General features: G+C 29.6%; 1 long non-coding RNA gene across 1 annotated transcript; it reads right to left on the reverse strand.

Moving 5' to 3' along the window:
• Positions 1–24: 24 nt before the first annotated feature.
• On the reverse strand, positions 25–4,398 carry LOC111711261 (uncharacterized). The gene is made up of 4 exons (XR_002767212.1): positions 4,171–4,398; positions 2,974–3,050; positions 374–447; positions 25–63 (listed from the first exon to the last, which is right to left on the reverse strand). It is a non-coding gene; the product is annotated as an uncharacterized LOC111711261 (long non-coding RNA).
• Between the last annotated feature and the right edge of the window lie 5,181 nt (positions 4,399–9,579).

Raw genomic sequence — 9,579 nt, forward strand, 5'->3', positions numbered from 1 at the left:
GACACATGAAAATTTCTTCTCTTCCTGGTTATTATCCTTTTCAATCTCTGCAACAAGCATCACCTAGCGTAAACAAAATAAGTAAAATATATTTTTAAAAAGAGTAATTTTGGGCTTTTAGGGGAAATGTAATTTATGGAACTTTTTTTTAAGCAAAAAACAGTTTTAGGAGATTCTTCAGAATGATTTTTTTATTCTTACGATGAGCATTGTAATGATTGTTTTTTTTCCTATATCTCCAAAATAATTTATCGAAAGGGGTGAGCCTTGGAACATGATGCAGACTACTCCTGAAAAACTACTCCCCAAGCTCATTTGGGGGAGTGCTCTGGGAAACTGATAATCTTTAGATAAAATAAAAAAAAAATATTACCGTATTTTGTGTGCCACCACTTTTATTTGACATGTTGAAGTTGTGAAGAGATATGGAATCCGATTTGGTTATCTCTAAAGAAGACATTGCTAATACTGATGATTCGATGTAAACAGCCCACCCCCCCCCCTTTTTTAAAGTCAAATAAGGCTCGGTCGCCTAGACAATTTTTTAGAGAAGTTTCTAAACCGTAGTAGTAACTAGTATTGTTGAGATGAAGTTCAAAAATCCAAAAGAAAACGGGTCAGTTCCGTGTAAGTCTTTAAAATAGGTATTTTTATATATGCATTGAGACGGAACCACATCTTTTAATAATGATTTTCAGAATCTATTTTTATATCTATTTTAACCTGAATATGTTGTTATTTTGCGTAAAAAAACTTAAAGCTTTTTTCCCAAAATGTAGATGTTTTTTTGCAGTCTTAACGTCGCTTACACGCACACTATGACCTTTTAATTGTGGCCAGTCAGTATTTAACAAATCATCTTATAAAGTTAATTTAATATAGCTGTGTTTTTTAACTAAACTTTTAGTTCAATTTAAATCCAAATGATTTTTATTCTTCTTTTCACTCTTTAGTTAGAAATAGCAATGTCCAATAATCTTTCTTTAATTTTTATTTTTTAAATCAATACATAGTCCCATTTTTGTATGCCCCTTCTATAACACATGAATACTAAAGTTAGAAACACATATTGGTGCTGAGATGGGAAAGTTCTGAAAGGTGGAAAATTAGATTTATACTTTCACCAGAGCTGGAACTTTTTAATGGTCAGAGCTGAAATCCTTAGAATTGGATATCTTTAATCCCGATCGCTTAGTCTGAATATCCAATATTTAATATTCTTTTAATCCGCTATTTGTCTCTCTTTTTTAATCTCCCTGCTGCAGTCAATTATTGACTGTTTTGGTTTCTCCAAACCCCACTTGTATGGTTGAGTTGTATACACTTTTGTTGATTCAAACTTGAGATAAAATTGATCTCGATATTCACAATTCTAAAGTTTTCAGCTCAGAACTGATTCAACTTAGTTCAGGGATATTAAGTCATTCTCTATATAAATACGAAAATAAACGATTTTCTCACTAATTGGTTCAAAATAAATAAAATCAGTTACTTAATTCAATTGTTTAGGTTAACCAGTGTCCAAATTTAATGAATTTAAGCCGCGTCTCAAATCTTCCATTAACCGGTTTCAATTGAACGCCGGCTTAAATCTTGAAAATTGAATACAATTTTTAGTGTAATCAATCATATTCGAGCCACGGTTTAAATTCAAGCCTTGGCTCAAATTCTTTAAATTCGGCCTCTGATGAAGTTAAACTCTGAGAGCTCATCTTATTAAAAAGTTTCCAACTCCCAATGTTTTTACTTCTTACAACTCTCAAGTTCTTTCAGAAAGTTATTAACCAGACTTTGTTCTTATTATTCGTTTATGCATGTTATTGTTAGGGCATTAAACACAAACTAAATAGTGCATAGAAAAATAAATTATATACTTAACACAGCCCCTGAAAGAGTTGTTTCACCTTTTTATGAAACTATTGTGTACTTTATCATTATTAGTCACTTCATCGTGAATTTCATAATGAACGTGAAATAAAGTAATCATCATGTTTAATTAGCTGTACATTATATCACGATTTGATTGGTTCCCGGATTTTCTCCAAAGAATTTAGGATATTTCCAAAATATTTTTTTCAATTAAAATAACTTTGCTTTGTTTCAAAGCTTATTTAATCTAGAAACAGCTATAGAAATAAGACAAGTACACAAACGTTTCATATAACACCATTATTTTGGCACGACGTGTTCTTTGACCTACATTTTCTCTATATCTCGAAGGTTCTCGCTTTTTTAGATTATATTTTGTTACTCGCTAAAGCTCGGGGCTAAATTAAATCTAAAAAGGCATTAAAGAGAGATGTTGAATAATTTTCCTAGGATATATACAGTGATAACCAGAAAAATAGGAACACGAAAATAGTTATAGAAGTTATAACTTAACTCCAATGAACATGAAACAAAACAATTCATATATTTTCTTAGAAACAACATTAAATTCACATAAGTATTGCTATAATTTGTCGTCTTCCTATTTAATTGTTTTCTGGTTATCATTGTATTATACTTTAAATAATCAAATGCACATTGAGAAAACACATTCTGTTATAATAGCTAATCAAGTTTCGGCAAAAAAATGAAATTTGTGTTTGGTGAAAGAAATTAGCAAAAAATGCAGATCCATTTTTATGAATTCAAATCCGTTTTTTCTGGATCCGGATCTAAAAATTTTATAATAGTGAATATTGATCTCCTTTCTTTGTTAATCTCAAGATTATTTAATGTTTAGTTTATATCCAAGAAAGTATATAAAATTCAACCAATTAGAGTGTTTATTACAGAATTCGAACAACCAATCTAAAGCCGAGACATTTTGAAATGTTGTGCGCCTGATCAATGCATTGGTTGCAATACAGCCGGGAAATTCAAAAGAGATGAGTAAGCTGTCAAGAGTTGATACAGAGAGAGGTTTAGAAATCTGTATCCAACACAAGAGTTTTCAGCTCATATCTGTTAAAAAAATATAGATTTTACCTTGAATGCACAAACTGTTCTGCATGGAGAAGGTGATAGGGTTCTTAGGAACTGGAATAGATATTGATCCAGGAGGACTAAAATACAATATCATTTTTCAATGACAGTTTTTTGTTTGACATTTTTTTAATGGGAGATACCGGCTAGACCTGATAGTTGAGTCATGAGTGCTGTATTGAAGAGAAATTGCCAGGATTTATTTGAGATCTAGGAGCCGTGTTTACGTTGTATAATATTTCAGCAAGAGCGCAAATTAAATCCTTATAAAATCCTCCAATATTGTTAATTCTTTTAAACATATTTAATAACGATGTAAAAACGTCTTAAGGTCTCTTAACTGAATCTTAAGAAATTCTGCACATACTGCACTCTTACCTCTTACCTTTAAAGGGACCGTTCACTTATTTGGGTAATTTCAGGGTAAACTGAACTGCCTATTCGCTCTTGATTGGTAATAGTCTTACTTTTCAAAGACAACTGTGGCCGGAGAAAAAGCCGATTTTTCGTTCAGAATTTGAGCGGAAAGGGATGGTCCCTCTCTTTAGACACTATTTGATGTTTTTTTCAGTAACAGCAGCCCAAAAACATTTAAATTTATTATATTTTGATGTCATTATGTGTTCGTTATTATAAACTAAAATATGAAAACTTTTGATATTTGAGTTAGCAAGAAATTTACATTTTTCGCATTAAAACATGTAAAATGTGTTTACAAAGACGACGTCTCTACGACAATCAATTAATCATTACTCGTATTTTGTTTCGTAGATTTTGTAGATTTTTTTCCCGTATGTGCACAACTTTCCATCTGTCATGCCGCGTCCAATTCAGCTTTTTACACAGGCAATACACAATTTTGAATGCGATAAAATAGTGTTATTTTAGAAATAGAAAGTTGAAAAACAACAAAAATTAAAAAATAATGACATTTACAATTAACGATCAGATACTACAGTTTAATTTTATATTCGAAATTTATTTTGATTCACAACATACTGAAAAAAACATCAATTAGTGTCTTTAAAGAGGGACCGTCCCTTTGCACTCGAATTCTGAACGAAAAATCGGCTTTTTCTCCGGCTACAGTTGTCTTTGAAAAGTAAGACTATTACCAATCAAGAGCGAATAGACTGTTTAGTTTACCCTGAAATTACCCAAATAAGTGAACGGTCCCTTTAACTAATATATTTATTTTACCTGGGACTCTTAGGACTGTTGTTTTGTTCAACATCAACTTGAATCTAAATCAGACTCCAACTTTTTATTGGAAATCTTTTTGGTTCATCATGACGGGTTCCGAGCATCAGATTAGGTACTAATGCAAGGAAAGTTATTTCAGAGGTGTACGAATTTTTGGTACTGCAGTGTACTGTCTCTGGGCGGTAATGTAAACACACGACGGATGCCACAGCCTGACAAGGAATCAATTTTCACAAAAATAATCAATGAAATATTCTGGTATAAGGAAACTATTATGTAAATTTTCAAAATTATCCAAATTCAATACTTTTAACCTCCTCAGATACCAGACAAATATTGATGCATCTATTCTTGTTTACAAATTCCGCCCAGAGAGAACTGGTTTCAATATGTACACAGAGTACACGACCGCAATTAACTTTCCTTGCACTAATACCCTTGCCCCGAGCGATCGAAAGTTCAAACCCCACAGGTAGGATAGTTATCAAAAGTTATGTATTTTTATTTATGTTTTTGATTTGATAAACGCATTCAAAATTAGCAATGTTTCAAATGAAAATTAATTAATAATTTAAAAGGGACGCCACATTTAATTAAAACATTTTTTTGCAATTTTCCCGTTCAAAATTACATTTTAGAATTAGATGCACATTTACATGTAATTAAAGAATTCCTACATGCAAAGATGGGAATGCACGAGTAACAACAGTAAGTTAAATATATCGTTTTTTCTAGGTTTAAAAGAATATAATTTCTATGTGTTTATGTAGTAGAAATGCGCAGCGAATGTATCTTTTGTAAAAACCCACACTTGAAAATAAACAGTTTTCAAAACAATTAACATTGATGTATAATTTATACTTGATATAAAACAAAAGATTAAAAGATATCGTAGTAAATCAGGCATTGACTCGACATCTTTGCATGGATTACAATTACACTTACAGTCCTTTTAACCCAATTTTTATTAATTTTGTTAAGCTCTGAAGTCCTGATCCCTGAATAGATTTCTCAGGTGTCACCGGAGCACTGTTTTTGTATCGGTCTGAAATTTTTTTTGTAAAATTTGAAAAATAAATTTGTACGCAATTTTATAAAAGACAGCGTTTTAATAGCAAAGCGATTTTAAGCTTTAGCTTTGACCATCAAAGAAATAGAACAATTTATGAAAACTTCTCGATTTGATTACAATATATTTATATTCGCTGTTTCGTTTAAATATCCTTCAAGCTTAGTAAACTGTAGTTTAAACAGAATAATTTCCGAAATGATGAAATTATCAATGAAAGTATTGTGAAGAACTTACTGTACAGAAGATAACCGTACATTTCACTAAAGTACTTGCATTACAGTACAGTACAGTACAGTACAGTACAGTACAGTAAAGTACAGTACAGTACAGTACAGTACAGTACAGTACAGTACAGTACAGTACAGTACAGTACAGTAAAGTACAGTACAGTACAGTACAGTACAGTACAGTACAGTACAGTACAGTACAGTACAACACAGTTCAGTACAGTACAGTACAGTACAGTACAGTACAGTACAGTACAGTACAGTACAGTACAGTACAGTACAGTACAGTACAGTACAGTACAGATGTTACCTCTACCTGGATTCCCCCGGAACGAGCCAGGTCCAACTACATTCTCAATATTACCAAAAGAACGACTGTTTATTTATAACTTGTGTTTTTTACAAATACAAATACAATTTAGATAGAACTATTTTTTACAATGTAATCTTTGCCACAAACTCAAATTTTCTAATTCCAATATTTTTGCAACCTTTGTTTTCCTTTGTTTCAAAAATTTTTGTGCTAAGAAATTTATTCATTCTAGATATGAGTGTATGATTAAAATTTGATTGATTAGATTTAAAACTCAAAGTTTCCTGCTGAATGTTTTTTCAAGTTTAATACTCTTTCGAATGACCTAAACAACATTTAGAAAAAATAGTTTAAGTTTTTTAGTAATTTTTAATCAAATAACAATAATAAATTTCCATTGGTTTATATTTATTTGATTTTCTACATTGGTAAGCGTTTATCTCAAAAAAATGAAGACGACTTTCAATTTCAATTTTTATTGATATCAAGCTTGTAAACAGCATTGAGACACATTAACATAGAAGTCAAGAGAAGCTGTTAATTAAAAAAGCTTCCCTTTGATTACTTGTAAACTTGTAATTCGAAAAAAGCTTGTTATTAAGTAAAACTTTAGTAAAAAAGTCATCTTACTTGTTTTGAGAAAATCGCCTACCACATTAGCTATATTGTTTAAATTTGATCTGTGTTTTTAAAACAGTCCCTGAGATGATTACCTTTGTTCCATTTTCTTCTATTGACTGTATTCGACGAATGTCTATCAATGGAACCTTATTCTGCTGAAACCTAAAATCTTTGGTTTTTAAATTGTATAATTATGAAAATTCAGTTTAATAATTTAGAAAGGAATTAAGACTTTGTTACAAACTCTAATTTTATAATACATATATATCTTTGCAACCCAATGTCGTAAACCTTTGATGAATTTTTTTAGATCAAATAAAGTTTGAAAATTCAGCAACTTTTACGCCATCAGCTAACAAAGAAATAAGCATCTGAAAATTTGAGTTTGTGACATAGACTCAAATCCTTCATCTATCTTTTTTTTATTTCTTTTAAGGAGTTTAAAGTGTAATTTAAAAATTAGTAATTTCTAAGTTTTTTCAATCCGGTTGATTCAATGTTTTCAATAAATAAAAATATTCATTTATATATTTTAATTTCCTATACTTTTTATTTAATTAAAAAATCTTTAAAACACAATTTTAGAAAGTCATTCTCACAATTTTACATTTCATTCATGGTTTTATTTGCACCGGTTTTATTCGTTCTTTTTAAAAATGTGACCATCATTCATCATAGTTTTGTTTGCTTTGTTTAATGGTTTCATTTTGTAAATTCGTGTTAAATTTTTAGATTTTGATTTTTGGATGTTTTTAGAATGTCTAAATATATTTTAATATAAAGTTTTTTTTACTAACTTTAATCGTAAAACATTAAAATCCACGATGTTAAAGGGAGTGACCGGCTATGTAAGATGCAGTGTTGTGGAAAACTTCTTTCGGATTCATTTTAGACATATTAAACTTTTTGAAGATCTGGAAATCCTGAGTTTGAGCGCAAATTCGACTTTAAAACTCTTACTTTAGGGGTGGATACGTTTTCAGAATTAGTTTTTTTTAAATTGAATTTTTTTTTAATGTGGAACACACTGCAACTTCTTCATAATTATATTAATATATTTATATATATATACTAGCAGAGCCTAGCAGGATCCAGTCAAATATATTATCTTCTACAAAACTATGCATTGCCAAGCCGTATACGTCTAGATAAATATGACATTAATCTTCTTGACAGAGGCTAATTCATTTGGTGTATCGCCTTGTTTTTTCCTGCACAACTTGCATTTCTGCAGCGTGCTTCAAATGCAGCGGAGTTCATAAACATCATGATATAAATTTAAACCCCTGCAACTTCAAATATGAAAAAAAATTTAGTAAATTTTAAATAACCTGATGTATAATTAAGAAAAACTAAAAATCTGCAAATTTCTTTTAACAAGTTGTATTTCGTTTCATATCCTTATGTCATAAGCTTTCCAAAAATCTAAAAATTTTCAAAATCTGACAACTGGAAGGGGGTTAGCACAAAGATTTGGTTATTTACTGGAAAACGTAGTCATTCAGGCAGTCTGCCTGAGGACTCAGGCAGTTAGTAAAACCCGGCTTTAGACCTAAAATCAGAAAATTTCAACAGCCTCAGACCAATAACTTTTGAGTTATTTAAAAATAATTTTTTTTGGGGGGGGGAATTAACCCCCCCCCCCAGCAGGAATAGGGTTAACTGAAGACATGACTCACCTGAATAGATTTCTGCAGTAGTTATAGTCTGGATGATCTGTAAATTTCAACGATCTTTTGGAAATACTTTTCATTTAAAAACATCTCGATTTTTTACTTTTATTGACCTTTAAATCATCTCAGACCTCTTAGAAAAAAATAATGTAAAAAAGAAAAGTTAGGTTCCATTAACCGAAATAGACAATTAATATTTATAATTTCCATTCTTTGAAAAAAACTAAATTTTTCCAAAAAATATTTTTTCTGAAATAATTTTATTTTCTTAAACATAATACTTCAACGCTTTTAATGATTTTTCGTTAAAAGGAGAAAAAAAGGTAAATTTTGGTATTAAAATTTTCACTTGAAGGCAAAAATGTTTTTTTTTGTCTAAAAGTATTCCTGACATATCTAAGGTAAGTACAAAACTCTCGAGGTGCTTCTGAACCATTATTGAATATTTTTGTTGAATTTTAATTTTTTAAAAGATTAATTTTTATGAAATTTATGTATAAATGTAATGGTTTTTAATGAAGATTTAAGTACTTTTTTATATAATGATTAAAATTTCTTAATTTTCCGATTCAGGCTTTTCATTTTGACTGTTAAATGAGTTATTTATTGCTTTTTGCTGATGGCAGAATTAATTTAAATTCATTTTTGAAAGTCTTTTAAGTTGAAAAACATATGAATAAATTACTTCCGGCTGTATTTGAAATGTAAATAAGACAAGAAACTGTGGTTTTAGTAAATAAATTATTTTTATAAAGTATTAATATTAGAGTTATAGGTTGATTGTCTATGTTTTACCCTTACAGCACAAAGTGCTTGTAACAAACGTTAATGTATCAATAACGATTTTAAGAAGTTTGCAAAAAATATAATCCAATCTTTTGTGAAGGATGCCTTAACAGCTTTTTTAATGAGAACATAGTGCGAAGGGTTACTTGAAAGTAAGCAAAAAATTGTTTTTTAAATGTATCTATGTGACCCCAAAGGTATTTAAAGATTTGTATTGAAAAACTGAATTCGTAAAGAAAAATTCACATGGACTTGTTTTTAAAAAGTATTTGAGACAAAAAAGCTGAATTGTTTATGCATTCAAAATGTGGCACAGTCCCAAAAAAGATGTTATCGTTATAAACAAATAATATTAAAAATATTTATGAAAAATGGTAAACTTTATTCACCGGTTGAAGATACATCTTTTTATTACCCATATCAATATACATTATATTTTCTTCTTTTATTTGTTTCTTTTTAAGCAAATCATCATTTTTTTCTGCGAAGTTCTTAGAATAGTGCAGAGCAGGGTTACATAGTATAAACACCCACCCTAGCTTATAATATATGATCATAGGTCATTAACTTTATGGATTTAAGTTTCATTAAATATTAAATTTAAAAAAAATAAAGTTCGTGAAATGATAACCCGATTTAAAAGATCGGGTTATCATTTCACGAACCTTCTTTTTTTAGATTTGATTTTTTTATTATAAAATAATATTAGTTTTC

Source organism: Eurytemora carolleeae, unplaced genomic scaffold, assembly GCF_000591075.1.
Source record: "Eurytemora carolleeae unplaced genomic scaffold, Eaff_2.0 scaffold1137, whole genome shotgun sequence".
Classification (NCBI taxonomy): Eukaryota; Metazoa; Arthropoda; class Copepoda; order Calanoida; family Temoridae; genus Eurytemora; species Eurytemora carolleeae.